The sequence below is a fragment of the Artemia sp. Qi Xiang Cuo genome, chromosome 2 (assembly GCF_049724085.1).
Source record: "Artemia sp. Qi Xiang Cuo chromosome 2, ASM4972408v1, whole genome shotgun sequence".
Classification (NCBI taxonomy): domain Eukaryota; kingdom Metazoa; phylum Arthropoda; class Branchiopoda; order Anostraca; family Artemiidae; genus Artemia; species Artemia sp. Qi Xiang Cuo.
Window position 1 is genome coordinate 66,935,162 of NC_142795.1, and position 14,908 is coordinate 66,950,069.

General features: G+C 36.7%; 1 protein-coding gene across 1 annotated transcript in view; it reads left to right on the forward strand.

The window, feature by feature from the left end:
• LOC148955526 (zinc finger C4H2 domain-containing protein) overlaps positions 1-14,908 on the forward strand; it is a 264,715-nt gene that overhangs the window by 169,390 nt on the left and 80,417 nt on the right. The gene's annotated exons all lie outside the window — the stretch shown is intronic.

Here is a 14,908-nt window from a genome sequence, read left to right on the forward strand (position 1 = left end):
TTAATAAAAATTTCACCATCAGATTTGGGACATAAGAGAACCCTGTTGTGTATGTAGAGGTTTCAAGCTCCTGTCAACAAAAATGTCGAATTTTGTAAATTGTTTTTTCCTGATTACGTTTTTTTTTTTTTTTTGCTATTGGTGATAATATCGAACCAGTGGTCCTTGAAGATCAGGAGATTCAAACGGAAATCGAAAGTTCTAGTGTCCTTTTTAAGTCACCAAAAACATTGGAGGGGACTTTATCCCTCCCACGCCTCTTTTTCCCCAAAGACATCCGATCAAAATGTTGAGAAAACCATTTGATTTAGCATAGTTGAAAGGTCCAATATCTAAGTCTTTGGGGATGACATGGCCTTCCATAGTTCCTGGGGAAAAGGCTGTAAGTTATGCAATTTTCCCATTGTTCACATAAAGTGTTGCAATTGGGAAATATACGATTTTTTTGGTGTGGGGGGAGGGTAGAGCTTTCTGGGGGGGGGGTGGTAGGGATATTCCGTGGGGATGAATTTTTTCTTTCTTTTTTTTTCACGACAAATTTTACACTGGAGATGGGTGAGGGAGCGAAGGGGATTTCCTGGCATGATTTGAAAAACGGTCAGAAATTAAATGGAAAAACTAAAAATAAGGAGCAACGTTAAAACCTAAAACGAGCAGAAGCTATTCTGTATATGAAGGGGGTGTCCCTCCCTCATCCGTCGCTCTTTGTTAAAGCTTCAGTCTTTGTTGAAGTATTGTGACAAAAAGTCAAACTTTAGCGAAAAAGCGAGAGATTGGGGAAGGGTAGCCACCCTCATTTACGGACTAATTTCTGTTTGTTTTAAGCTTTAAGGTTACTCCTTATTTTCAGGTGAAAAAATTTTTTTTTTTATTTACTTGTACGTAAGGAGTGACTCTGGCCCAATAGTAACGGAAACTCTAAAAATGGAATTTCGATAACAATAAATACATCAAGAGAATTGACGTTTTATGCTGATTACAAATGTATAAAGTTCAAGTCTAGTATTACACAAAACACTACACTACGAGCCTTGAGAAAATTCGCTTAATTTTTTAAAAATGGGGAAAACGCTCCCAAAAAGGCATTAGTTTTAGCACATTAGAGAATCCTTCTGGGGGGGGGGGGGGGTCAAGCTGCTATATACAAAAATTTGAAATTCTGATTTTTTCTGAGCGGGGTAATTTTCGGGGGAGTAATTGACCTAGCATCGTCCATTCCCATGGTTCCAAAAATGTTTTTTTTAAATAGGCTATATAACGCCTCGTTTTTTTTAGAATATTTTGAACCAGTCCATCTTTTATTTCATATACCCTGTGCCTTTTTGAATTGTTACCCTTTTATGTGTGTAATTATAGATGGTTTGTTACGTATAATTAGCAAACAAAAATTAATTCCCATAGTGTAAAATTCCCGTTGGATAACTGTGAAAACAAAAGAACTTATGTCTATAAATTCAAATTTATGTCAAAATATAAGTAGTTGTTGAAACCACATAGAGACAGAAATAGTCCAAAATTAAATAATCCTAATGGACACTATTGTGTGTAAATAAAATAAATTAAAAAATGTTTCGGTAATTAGCTTTTGTCTTTCCAACAAGAACAGAGTGCCTAATTAGAGTATCAGTTTATACTTTTTTGCTGCCGTTTCTTGTAAATGTTTTCGGCTGCATTTGGTATCCTTTAGAGATAGTCACTTACGTAGGATTTTTCTGGGGAAGGGTAATAATAAAAAATCATTAAATTTGAATTAGATGCGCTCAGAAATTCAGGAAAATTTAGGATTTCGGGGACGGGGGCTGGCATTCCCCCGCCAGAGAACGACTCCCGAGGAAAATCCCCCAGCCTGCGGAAAATTCCCCTTAGAAAATTCCATCCGAATAATTTCCCCCACGTGCAAAGCAGCCACAGAGAAAGTACAAAATAGGTACCTCAAAATTTCGATCAGATGTCCTAAGGGGTAAGAAAAGGACCAAATATCGAAAGAGGTTCTAGGACGGGCTGGCTGGTCTCCGATCACTTTTGACTTCTAAAAAAGGACTGGAAATCTTGATTTCTGATCAAATGAGCACCCTTCTAAATTTTGTGACCACGACGGGGAGGTTGGGGATAAGGAGGGGGAAGGCCCTTCTTATACAAAATACCCCCCCCCCCTCTTCCATAGAACTAATTCTGTATGTGAATGCTCAATGAGAGTTAGGATATTTCGGTATTAAAATGCACCCTTGGAGGTAAATAACTACAAAACGATTAGAGATCCCTACTTTGGAGGTTTCAAGCTCTCATCTGCCAAAACTTGGAATCTCGTATTTTTTGCCAAATAAAGATCATGGATGTCTGTTTTTCTTCCAGGGATAACGTATCTAACCAAGAATACTACAAAATTGGGAGAGGGTTCATTTGAACAAAAGTTTAAGTGCCCTTTAAAGTGAACAAATAGATTGGAGGGTAGCTAGTCGAAAGTCCCCTTCCCTCCCCTCTTTTCCCCAAAGACGTCCGATTGAAATTTTGTGGTAGTCATTTCGTTCAGCGTAATTGAAAGGTCATGTCCAATAAATAGACCTCTTGAGTTGACCAGATCCTCCTCCCCACAGCCCTTAAGGGAAAAGGCTGTAAGTTTTGCATTTTGTATATTGTTTACATATAGTATTCGTTATTGGGAAACGTTTTCTGGGAGGTGGTGTTCCATCGGGAGAATTTTCAGTGAGGTGGAAATTTTCTAGGAAGGGTTTCCCCGGATTCATGTATAGAATCTTTCTTTCTCTTTGGATGCACAATTTCACATGTGGAGAGAATGTTACAGGGGAATTGTCAAGACGAAATTTTCAGCAGCGAGAAAATTTTTCCGAGGAGGGGTTGTTTTATTGGGGGAACGGCTAACACCTTTGAGGACAGCGGCCTCAATTCATGGAAATTCAGGGGGATGTATTTTTCAAAATCTAGTGGGGTAATTTGTTTTTTTCAGTTTACCTAGTGAAAATGCCCTAAAAGCAAATTTTTAATGCAAGTACAAAAAAAGAAGAAAAATGTAATTATCAAAATCGAGAGGACAGAAAAATTTTCATGAGGCAAATCCCTCCTCCCCGTGTATATCTCTGATTGTGTACTATATCCCGCGTATATAGCCTACTCTGATTGTGTACTGTACTATATACTATATTCAGGAAATAAATCAAAATCTCGGTCGCAGCAGTAGCTGTAACCTAGTAAAGAGCGAATCATAGCGAACTTTATATAAGGAGCGACTGGGCCCAATATTAAATAAAACTCTCAAAAAACGGAATTTTGATAACGACGGTAAAGATGCATTTAAAAAATTGGCTTATAATCCTGATTCTAAATATGTAAGATTAATTAAATTTAGTGCTACCCATCAATGGCTACGACCCTGAGAAAAATTGCCTGATTTATGAAATAAGGGGGAAACACCCCCAAAGAGTCCAGGAATCTTAGTACATCTTAGATAGAGCACCATCAGATTGAGCGTATCAGAGAACCCTGCTGTAGAGATTTCGGGTTCCCATCTAGAAAAATGTGGAGTTTTGTATTCTTTGCCAGAGGAAAGGTCATGACTGCGTGTTTATCTGTTGTTTTTGTTCTATTTTTTTTAGGGGAGATTCTATTGAACCAATGGCCCTAGAAGATCATGAGAGGGCTCACTTGAACGGAAATTAAAAGTTGTAGTGCCCTTTATAAGTGACCGAAACAACTGAAGGTCAACTAGCCTCCTCATTTCACGTCTCTTTTTCCCCTAAGTCATTCGATCAAAATTTTGAGATACTCATTTTGTTCAGCATATTTGAAAGTCCAATAACTATGGCTCGGGGATAACATGGACTTTTATAACCCCTGGGGAAAGGGCTGCATTTTATGGAATTTGTCCATTGCTTACATATAGTATTTGTTATTGGGAAGTATAAACACATTTTTTTTTGGGGGGGGGGGCTAGAATTTTCCACGGGGAGAATTTTCCGTGGAGAGGAAAGTTTCCTGGAGTGAACTTTCCAGAGGAAATTTTACACTGGAGTGGGGGGAGGGCGGCTATTTTCCATTGGAGGGGGGGGGGTGCCCGTTTGAGAATTTCCAGCATGGTTACAGCAGACAGTAGCGTCTTCACGTGATTTTTGGATAACTCTTGCTTACGGAATCACCTTTAATAAAATTTTACATTTCTTAGAAATAAATCTGGCAATGTGATCTGTACTTTATAGTTACCATTGTTGAATGGGTATTGTCGATGTCGCCACGAGTGCAAGATTGCTGAAAAGCCCTAGTTCTACTTGCCGAATCTTTTAAATGTCTGATATAATCACGACATCCCCGAATGCAAGTGTTATACATGAAACAGGAACGCAAGCAGGCAGTTTTTGCTCCCCTCCTTCGAAATGTCAATCTTCCTGTTGTTTCAACCCCCCCCCCACTGCCCTGAATATACTTCTGTCTAAGTGCAATGCAAATGTGAAGAAATAGTTATATTAATATGCTGCTCTTTCCTTTGAATGTCCAATAAATCATTGTTGTCTTCCATCCCATTTAACAGTATCTAACTCTACTATGAGAAATCACAGTTAAAGAAAACATAACGGATTCTTCTTTTTTTCTCACTATTTAATTTAAGTTAATTAGGTACACGCATGTGTGATGGATGAATAGTCAGGTTGCGTAGATTAAAATTTGGCATTGTTCATTGAAGCAAGAACTCTTGATTTTGGTCGCAAGCCAAAATTTGTCGCTCTTTTAAATGGTTCCAATGATTAGGAACCGTGTTTTGATAAAAAAAAAAAAAAAAAAGGAAAATATGATTGTTATAAGTAACAGTAGTGGCGTAATTTCTTCAAAATCCTGGGGAGGGGGGCAAAGTTGGGGCCGATTTTCCCAAGTCAAGTGAAAATTACAGCTAAAAATGAAAATATAGTACTATAAATGCAAAGGTATATTAAAGAAAACTGATCTGTTTATGTTGGTGCTTGAATTATGTAAGCCTATCTTAGTTTTGACAAGATTTTTGAAGACGCTAAATTTCAAGGGGGGATAAACTGGAATCGGAAGGTGGCAGTTGTCTCCCCTGCACCATAGCAAATTACGCCCCTGAGTTACAGAATGGGTAGCCTTACTGCAAGTGGTTGTTTGCACGCATTTGTGCTTCTGACCCTACCATCGGTCGAGCTTTAGCTTCCGTTCCTGGCTTTAGTGCAACGGATATGCTTAGGGCATGGCTCCTTTAAAAATACATCATAAACCCATCTTGTGGGCCAGGTATGTTTGTTGGAAATTAAATATATATTTTTAGCAATCAAAGACATTGCGCCATCAGAAAAGTGCCGTTTTCTGCCACTTTGAGCCACGAAAAGTCAAGTTTTTTTCTCAAAGAGGGTCATAAGGCCGGATAATAGAAAGTCTATGATAGCCGATCGATTTATCATGGTTCAAAACCCTTAACTGGTGGTCTACACTTCACCATCCTGAAATTTAAGGAAAATCGCATTTTAGCATGAGTAGTGGGCCTATAACAGTTGTCCCAATTTTTACCCAAATGTGGCCGAATCAAACGTTATAGGCCAGTTTTTTTCTCAAAGAGGGTCATAAGGCCGGATAATAGAAATTCTATGATAGCCGATCGATTTATCATGGTTCAAAACCCTTAACTGGTGGTCTACACTTCACCATCCTGAAATTTAAGGAAAATCGCATTTTAGCATGAGTAGTGGGCCTATAACAGTTGTCCCAATTGTTACCCAAATGTGGCCGAATCAAACGTTATAGGCAAGGCCGCATCTAAGGGGGGAAGGGTTGGGTTAACGTTTTTGACCCCCCCCCCCCCACCACTGAAATCTGTCTCGTGAAATTGACTCGTAAAAACATAACAAAATGCACATAAACTAATTTTTGATGCATTTTTAAGTTTTTTATCCACGAAAAAATACCCCCACGACAAAAATACCCCTGATACGTTTTTTAAAGTGTTTTGTTAGCCTCCCCCCCCCGAACAAAAATCCTGGATAAGACCCTGGTCTCCAATGCCCGTAAATACACAAATGTAGTACCGTTGATTTTGAATTGAAGTTATCAAGTATTTTGCAGTAGGTTGCATTGAGACATGGCTAATTGTAGAAAGAGAAAAAGCCAATTCTGATAGTTCAAGTAATTGAGAGGCAAATGTTGAAATGGCTGTGGCACGGGTAAATGGCGGGAGTAAACATGACTCTCTTATTGGACACATACTTGTCAGGTTAGTTTTTTGGAAAAGCACGCCTGCCTAGAGTCTCAATCATGTTGACCAAGAATTTAAAACTGACATAGGACTATTAGATTACCTGGAATGAGAGGCAAACAAGGCACGCCCGCCTATGGTCTTAAGAAGGTTGACCAAAAATTTAGAATTGACATTGGACCATTAATTTGCTTGAAATAACTGGCAAACAAACGTTTAAAGCCATATTTATCTTCCAAATAGTATCTATTCATTGCCTAAGCTCAGCCCCACATTCTGAGAAATTTTCAATTTTTCAAACTTTTGGGTCACTTGCCCGAGACTCAGGGCGGGTGGGCGCCCCCAAATATTGTCCCAAATTCCTCTCTCAATTTAGCACTTGTTCACGGATGCCCACCGTCTCAAGTCACTTTCCAAAGAGTACCTATGACACCATATACGTTACGGCACCATATGCGTTGTGTACGACACCATGTACGTTAATGAGCCGCTAGGGCTAGAGGTTCCACGGAAAAGGTTCTAGGGGGAATTTCTTAGGAGCCATCAAGGACAAATTTAAAATATGATTCAGAAAATAACTTCTATTGCTTATACTTTGTCACTATACTGAGACTCCAAATACCTTCTATGAGCATTAGAAGGGCTTCCAATATACAAATATGGACACTTATGCATTATTAATTAAAAAAAAGCTTTTTCCACAAAACAAGATTTTCAAAGAAAAATAAAGACCTCTATTTATCCAATAATGATTAGAAATTAAGTCAAATAATCCTCCAAGTGTAAAACTACCACAAACCAATGTCAGTAAATAAATGAAACCCAAAACGAACAGAAATTACAATAAATAACACAGTCAAACTCAAAACCAGCAAAAATCAACATAAATAGGGCTGATAACTCCCATGCCTTCTCAAGACCAGAATATAATTTGCCCTTCACTGAAAAAAAAAGACAAATAACCCTGGATTGTCAGTTTAATTGACATATACTTATACTTATTCTTTAAAGTTTCGATAATTTTTTATTTATGAAAGTAAAAAAAGGTGAAAACATCTAAAACGTATTATGTTTTCAGTAAAGCGCAAATTATGTTCTGGTCTTGAGAAGGCTTGGGGGTTTTGAGCCCAACTCATGTTAATTTATGCTAGTTTTGAATTTGACTCGGCTATTTATTGTAATTTCTGTTCGTTTTGAGTTTCATTTATTTATTGATTGCGGTTTGTGGTAGTTTTACGCTCGAAAGATTACTTGACTTGATTTTTGCTCATTTTTGGCTAAATAGAGCTCTACTTTTCTTTGAACAACTTATTTTGTGGAAAAAGCTTTTTAGATTAATTTCTGTTCGTTTTTTATTGACATAGTCTTTTCCATGGAAAAAAAACATTTTATATCTTTTCAGTTTTTTTTTCTATAAGAATCCATAGGATGGGTTGATATTTGTATGTTGGAGAAACTTTTTCTACAATTTTTAATCCAAACAAAACTTAATATCATTCCCAAAAGATTCTATCTTTGCTCTGTGACAACCTGGACATACTTGCACTCTTTTTATTTATTTAAATTGTAAGAGCAGAAGTAGTTAACCCCCCAAAATTTAAAATTAATACCCCCAGTTGCTCTTCATATATTGTTGAGGTGTCTTATTGGCAACCATAAACATAATGCCTTTTAATTAAGTTTAGAGCAACATTTAGTTTTAAAGAATAATGGGTCAATTGCACAGTTGTGGGGGGTTGACATTCCCAATATCCCTAAAGACATAGTTGCAGGACCGTTCTACTATGCCGATCAAAATCGTTGTCTGAAAATTTTGATTGGAAAATCAAATTTGCGTTTGGAAAATTAACGGGCTTAAGAGATAGACTGCTTGCCCTCCAGTCTCTTTTCATAGGCAGCGAAATAGCACTGCCTAAGTAAAGAACGATGATGGCACAATATATTATTATTTTTTTTTTTTTTTTTTTATTGGTCTTAGACCAGGGCACTTCGTATCGAAGGACTTGTCGTAGAAACTCTGAAAAGGTCTGATTCGATTGGAAATTTGAGTGGCCTGTGCCCTTTTTAATAGTCGAAAGTGATTTGACACCCCTTCCACGTTGAACAAAATGGCTATCTCAAAATTTTGTTTGGATGTGTTTTAGAAAACGGTCGACGTGAGAGGGGGGTTAGTTGCCCTCAAATCACTTTCGACTATTAAAAAGGGCACTAGTCCTTTGAATTTCCATTTTAATGAGCCCTTTTTGAAGTTTCTACGATAAAGCTTTCAATAAAAACCTTATATGTCCCCAGGGCATAAATTACAGCCCTTGCCCTGAGGGGGGAGTTTCCTCCTCAAAAACATCATTTCTGGATCTTTCAACTACGTTAAGCAAAACGGAAGGGGGTTTCATTTGTTTATTGATACTGATTTGTGGTAGTTTGTGCTTGGTAGATTATTTGATTCTATTTTTGTTCATTTTTGGTTTAATGGAGTTCTTTACTTTTTTTGAAAAACTTATTTTATGGAAAAAGTTCTTTTAATCAATTGCTATTGAAAAGGGCCTTTTAATTTTGAATCAAATTAGATCTTTTACAAGTTTCAATGGTATTTCTAGTAATTATAGAGTGGTGCTACCTATGATATTGTTTATATGCCCTTTTGAAAACATGCATGCATACACTTTTTTCGCTTAAATGTAAGTTCCCCTTGACATTCCCTACGAGTTTCACCTTAATACCCTTAGTATCATTAGTTACAGTAACTGTAGTAGTAGTATTAAAAGCATACACATAGTGCCGTCTGGCGAGTGCAAAATCCCCCTCAACTTACCCTTAAAGGTCTTACTTAATAATATAAGTTATTCTTCAGATATTGCTTTGTAACCTTTTTGAAAGTCCACCTGCTCATATTTTTTTTTTACTTATTCCAACATCCGCCTAAATATTCTTTAAAAGCTTCAACTTAATGCCCTTAGCTTGCACAGTCGCAACAGTTGTAGCAACATTAGCAGCAGTATGCGCATAGCACCTTTGGTTTCTTCAACATCCCCTTCAACACACGCTGAAAGTTTCGGCTTAATACCATAAACTGTGCCGTAATACTTCGCGCCTTAATATCCTTAGTTTTAATAGCAGTTTAGTGGCAGTAGTAGTAATAGAAGTAGCAATAATAGTAACAGTAGTAGTAGTATGAGTAGAAGCAAAAACATTAGAATGTCAATATTTTTTTTGTTAGTTCAACGTCCCTCACAACAAGTCCTGTTATTTTCAACTTCACACACAACAAACTGTTCTTAAGATATTGACGCTATACTAGTAAAAGTATTGAATAGCAGTAGTACTACTAGCATTAGCAGTATTAACATATTGCCTTTTGGTCAGAAGAACATCCTTCTCATTCAGTCCTGGAAGTTTCAACTTAATATAATTAGCCATTGCTATGGCTAAATTGATGCATGGCTATGTGATCTTTGGACTGCGTTTGAACAAATGGCTATCTCAAAATATTAGTAATATAGTACATCAAAAAATTTAAATTTCTTAATATAATAGCTATAATATTTAATTATCAGTTATTAATCTTATTTCAGAACACAGTTGTCTTGTGTTTTTTTTAAACAAACAATAACACTTTCATCCTACGACATAAAACGACAAAATACATTTAAAATGTTTTAACTTTTTAAACTCTAATAAATAAAATGTTATTAAAACTTTAAGGAATATATATCAGTATATGTATACTAAACTGACTATCCACAGCCATTGTTTTTTCAGCAAAGTGCAAATTATGTTCTGATCTTGAGAAGGTATGGGGGTTGTCAAAAACATAATATCCATACCTTTCAACTACGATGAACCAAATGGCTATCTCAAAATTTTGATTAAATATGTTTTGGGAATTGATGGGCATGGGGGGATTGTTGCCCTCCAATTACTTTTGACTAATAAAAAGGGAACTAACCCTTTCAATTTCCAATCGAATCGGCCCTTTTCGATGTTTCTACGATAACTCATTCGATACGAAGTGCCCTGGTCTAAAACCAAAAAAAGAAAAATAATAATAAATTGCTCTTTCCTTGGCCAGCGCTAGTGCGCTGCCTATGATAGACACCACACCCAAGAAGTGAAGTTAGGTTAATCCTAATGAAACAATACTTAATTCATAATATGCAGAATAACCATGGGCGTAGGCAGCATTAGGCTGCATATTGTCTAGGGGGGGGGGCAGTTGATAGTGTGATGGAGTTTTATCAACTGCTTTTTCCAAACCATCTGCTTTTTCAGCCATATCTAACTTAATTCGAAGGTATAGGGGGCAGCTGCCCCCCCTCCCTATGCCCATGAGAATAACTGTAGCTAACACATTTTGCATGCAGATCCGCTATAATTTACCCCCAACCTCTCCCCCCCCCTAATATGCAAATACATAGCCGAAATTATATATTTTCAATGCATTCCGTCACCCATAAATTGTTTTTCCAGTTTTTGTTTCGTCACAGTTGATTCAATTTACAGGTACACGGGTTGAAACAAGAGAGACGCATTGCGAGAATAGCTGGAAAATATAAGTAGTAATGGGTCAATCTGTTCAACGAGGGTGTCTCCCTATATAGCTACAATGCTTACAAGCGGGGTGTCTCACCATATAGCTATAATGCTTCCGAGCAGAGTGTCTCCCGCCATACAAGCAGACAGTGTAATGACCGGATTCAACTACCGTGAAAATTCGTGCTGATCTCTGTTCAAAGTGCGTGATGTTTTCATGCTATTGATTCGTTTCCTTTGTATGAAATTGTGAAATTCTTTCTGTAATTTAATTTGTTAGGCGTGGTTGACTTATGTTTAACCTTGAAGACGGATATAAGAACTCCTACAATGAATTATTTTCTCAGTTCAGAATTGGCAATTGAAATATAATGATGCATTCAAACAAAAAGAATATTGACGAGATTTACATACAAGAAGTAAGTTATTCTTTTATAATCTTAGTAGGCAAAGAAATTATCTTTACTAAAATTTATACAGAGGCTATTATAGTTAACAGACTGTTAAATATGTTTTGAACCTGGATCTCCAGAGGTCGGTAAAGAACAATACCAAAACATGAAAAAAAGTATCACATCGGGTAAATCATACCTATTTTTTATTCCGGCTCAAAGTTCCCTACATTCGTTCCCCACCGGCCCAAAGTGCCACAATCGTCCACCCCCCTCCCACCAACTCCCTCCATCCCTCCAAGCCTCTCCCCAGTGTGTGTGGGTGGTTCTGTTTGGGGTGGTTGTTGTGTTTTGGTGGGTGTGTTTTTTTTTGGGGGGGTGGTGGGGTTTGCGGGTGTGTGTTTTTTTGTGTATGTGTGTGTGTCTGTGTGTATTTGTGTCTGTGTGTGTGTATATCTATATGTATTTATATGTATTTGTATGTGTGTGTGTGTGTGTGTGTGTGTGTGTGTGTGTGTGTGTGTGTGTGTGTGTGTGTGTGTGTGTGTGTGTGTGTGTGTGTGTGTGTGTGTGTGTGTGTGTGCTTTTAATATGATTCTTCGAGTGTAACCTGGTATAAGAAAGAGGAATTATGCAATATTTTTTTTTATATGGTGATGTAACACTTCAATTAAGCTGAAAAAATATTTTCAGTGTTTAATGATCTAAATCTGTAGAATTGCTACCATTTTATTACTTTTTTTTAATTCTTAATTCATGCTAGATTCTAACATTGACATTGAGGTTTTTTTTATAACACGCACACTGAGATAGATATATACAGAGATAAGAGAGAGAGAGAGAAGATACGATTTTGCTTACGTAATCATGGAGAGAGGTGACTGGTTCCATTAGTACATCAGCTTCATGGAATGGGAGTATGGATTGCATGTTGAGTGTGGCAGTTGACCAGTTGACAGTTGGCTGGTGTATGATGGGTCCGGGTGGTTGCGTCATCTTGTTGTCAGTGTTGGATGTGGGAATTGACCAGTTGACAGATGGCTGGTGTATGATGGGTCCGGATGGTTGTGGCATATTTTTGTAGATGCTAGATGTGATAGCTGGATAGTTGGCTATTGGGCGGTTTACGGTTAATGTTGATTGTATTAATGGATTCGACCTACGACCATGTTGTATAACCGTAGGTCTGCTGACTACTGGAGTCGCTTCACCCCTTCTTATCTTCTTAATGGGTAGGGGGAGCTCTGGAAAATCCTAAAAAAAACGTCTGTTTTTCATGAAAAAAAACTTGAAAGAGAACCATCAGTCCTCATCAATAGTATGCACAAGAATAAGTTTTTAAAATTTAAATTAAAAGTGTAATTATATTTTTCTGATATGATTTAGATGTAAAAAAAAATTTAAAAAAAACTGTCAGAAAAAGAAAAAAAATTGGTCACTACAAACATTATTTTTCTAATAGTAAAAGTCGCAACATATATATCTATATCATTCCCATTTTGAATTTGGAAAATATTAAATGTGAATTTCTTATGTTTCAAGTATGTTTCATGACATTCTGATGTAAAAAAAATTGAAAAAAAAGTTAAAAAAAATAAAAAAATTGGTCACTACAAACATTATTTTTATAATAGTAAAAGTTGCGACACACATATCTATATCATTCCCATTTTGAAGTTGGAAAATATCAAATATGAAATTTTTGTGTTTTAAGTGTTTCATGACATTCTAAGAGATGTAAAAAAAAGTTAAAAAAGGTAAAAAAAAAGTAAAAAAAGTAATAAAAAAAAGTCGGGGGGGGGGGCGTTGAGGGGGAGGGAGGGGGGGTTGGAGGGAGGGTGGGGGGTTGGAGGGAGGGGGTGGACGATTGTGGCACTTTGGGCCGGTGGGGAACGAATGTAGGGAACTTTGAGCCGGAATAAAAAATAGGTATGATTTACCCGATGTGCTACTTTTTTTCATGTTTTGATATTGCTCTTTACCGAGCTCTGGAGATCCAGGTCCAAAAAATATTTAACAATCTGTTAACTATAATAGGGTCTGTATAAATTCTAGTAGAATTAATTTCTTTACCCACTATGAATATAAAAGAATAACTTACTTCTTGCATGTAGCTTTCGTCAATATTCCTTTTATTTGAATGCATCATTATATTTCAAATGCCAATTCTGAACTGATAAAATAATTCATTGTCGGAGTTTTTATAACCGTGTTCAAGGTTAAACATAAGTCAACCACGCCTAACAAATTAAATTACAGAAAGAATTTCACAATTTCATACAAAGGAAACGAATCACTACCATGAAAACATCACGCACTTTGAAAAGAGATCAGCACGAATTTTCACGGTAGTTGAATCCGGTCATTACACTGTCTGCTTGTATGTCGGGAGACACTCTGCTCGGAAGCATTATAGCTATATGGTGAGACACCCCGCTTGTAAGCATTGTAGCTATATAGGGAGACACCCTCGTTGAACAGATTGACCCATTACTACTAATATATAGTTTGGGCTATATATTTGCACATGGGGGGGGAGGGTCTTGGGTAAATTATAGCGGGTCTGCGTGCAACTTGTGTTAGCTACAATTATTCTGCTTATTATGAAGTAAGAATTGTTTCATTAGGATTAATCTAACTTCACTTCTTGGGTGTGGTGGCTATATTACATAAGTACCCAAATATGAATCGGTCACAGTTCTCCTGTTTATTTTGAAGTTTGCATTAATAATTTATGTATTAGTAGTATGCCTATATAATACCATTGCGGATCTCTTGGTGTGCCTAGAAACTGATTAAGTGCTATGTAACCGCTGTTAAATTCCATAGAAAAGTTATTTTATCAATTAGTCCCACCTCCGCCACCGAATGAATTTCTGTAAACATGCCATATCTGCACATCGTGTTCCCTGTGACTTACCCTATCATTTGTTTGTTTTTCATTTATTTAGAATTAATCACGTGCTACAAAGTAAATCATATTCTATGAAATAATCATATTTTATCAACTATATTTTTATTGTTTGCGCTAATACTTTTCAAGCAAAATTGTTGAAGGTAGTTAAACTTCACCAGATCCGCATTAAAATCTGTTAAATAGCATCTAGAAAATTGCTTTGTCAGTCAGGGCAGCCTGCTGGTGTATATGCAATGAATAGTGAATTTCCTCTTTTTTTTTATTGCATATTGAACTATCATTGGATACCTGCTTTATGTTGGGTGGTGTTTTAGACCTACTCTTTGTTAACACTAGAAGTATGTTTCTAAAAATGACTAGGTCTCTTTCAAACTGACGTTATTCTCTTATCAGTATAATTTTTATTACTACTTAACAAGGCTGTACCCGGGATTTATTTTCGGAGGGGGTTTTACTAAAAAAAAATCGGGTGGGGGGAGGGTTACACAAAAAACCCTCAAAAACGCATACAAAATTTGTTTATATTCATTTTTGTTTATTGAGTCAGACAGACATTTCGGGGGGGGGGTAAAACCCCCTTACACCCCCCCCCCACTCTGGGTACGGCCTTGCTACTTAATCATCATGGACTAGTCTACTTAGTTTTTTATTTTGACTCATGGGTTTTATGAAAATTGTCCATTTGTTGTTTAACATGTTAATAGTTATAGTTTAGAAAATATTAGGTACTTATGTATTATAGCCAGCACACTCAAGAAGTGAGGTTAATCCAAATGAAACATACCTAAATATGATGAAAATATAATAATTTAGTAAAAAAATTATATAAAGTACAACAGAGAATTATGGAAATCAGAC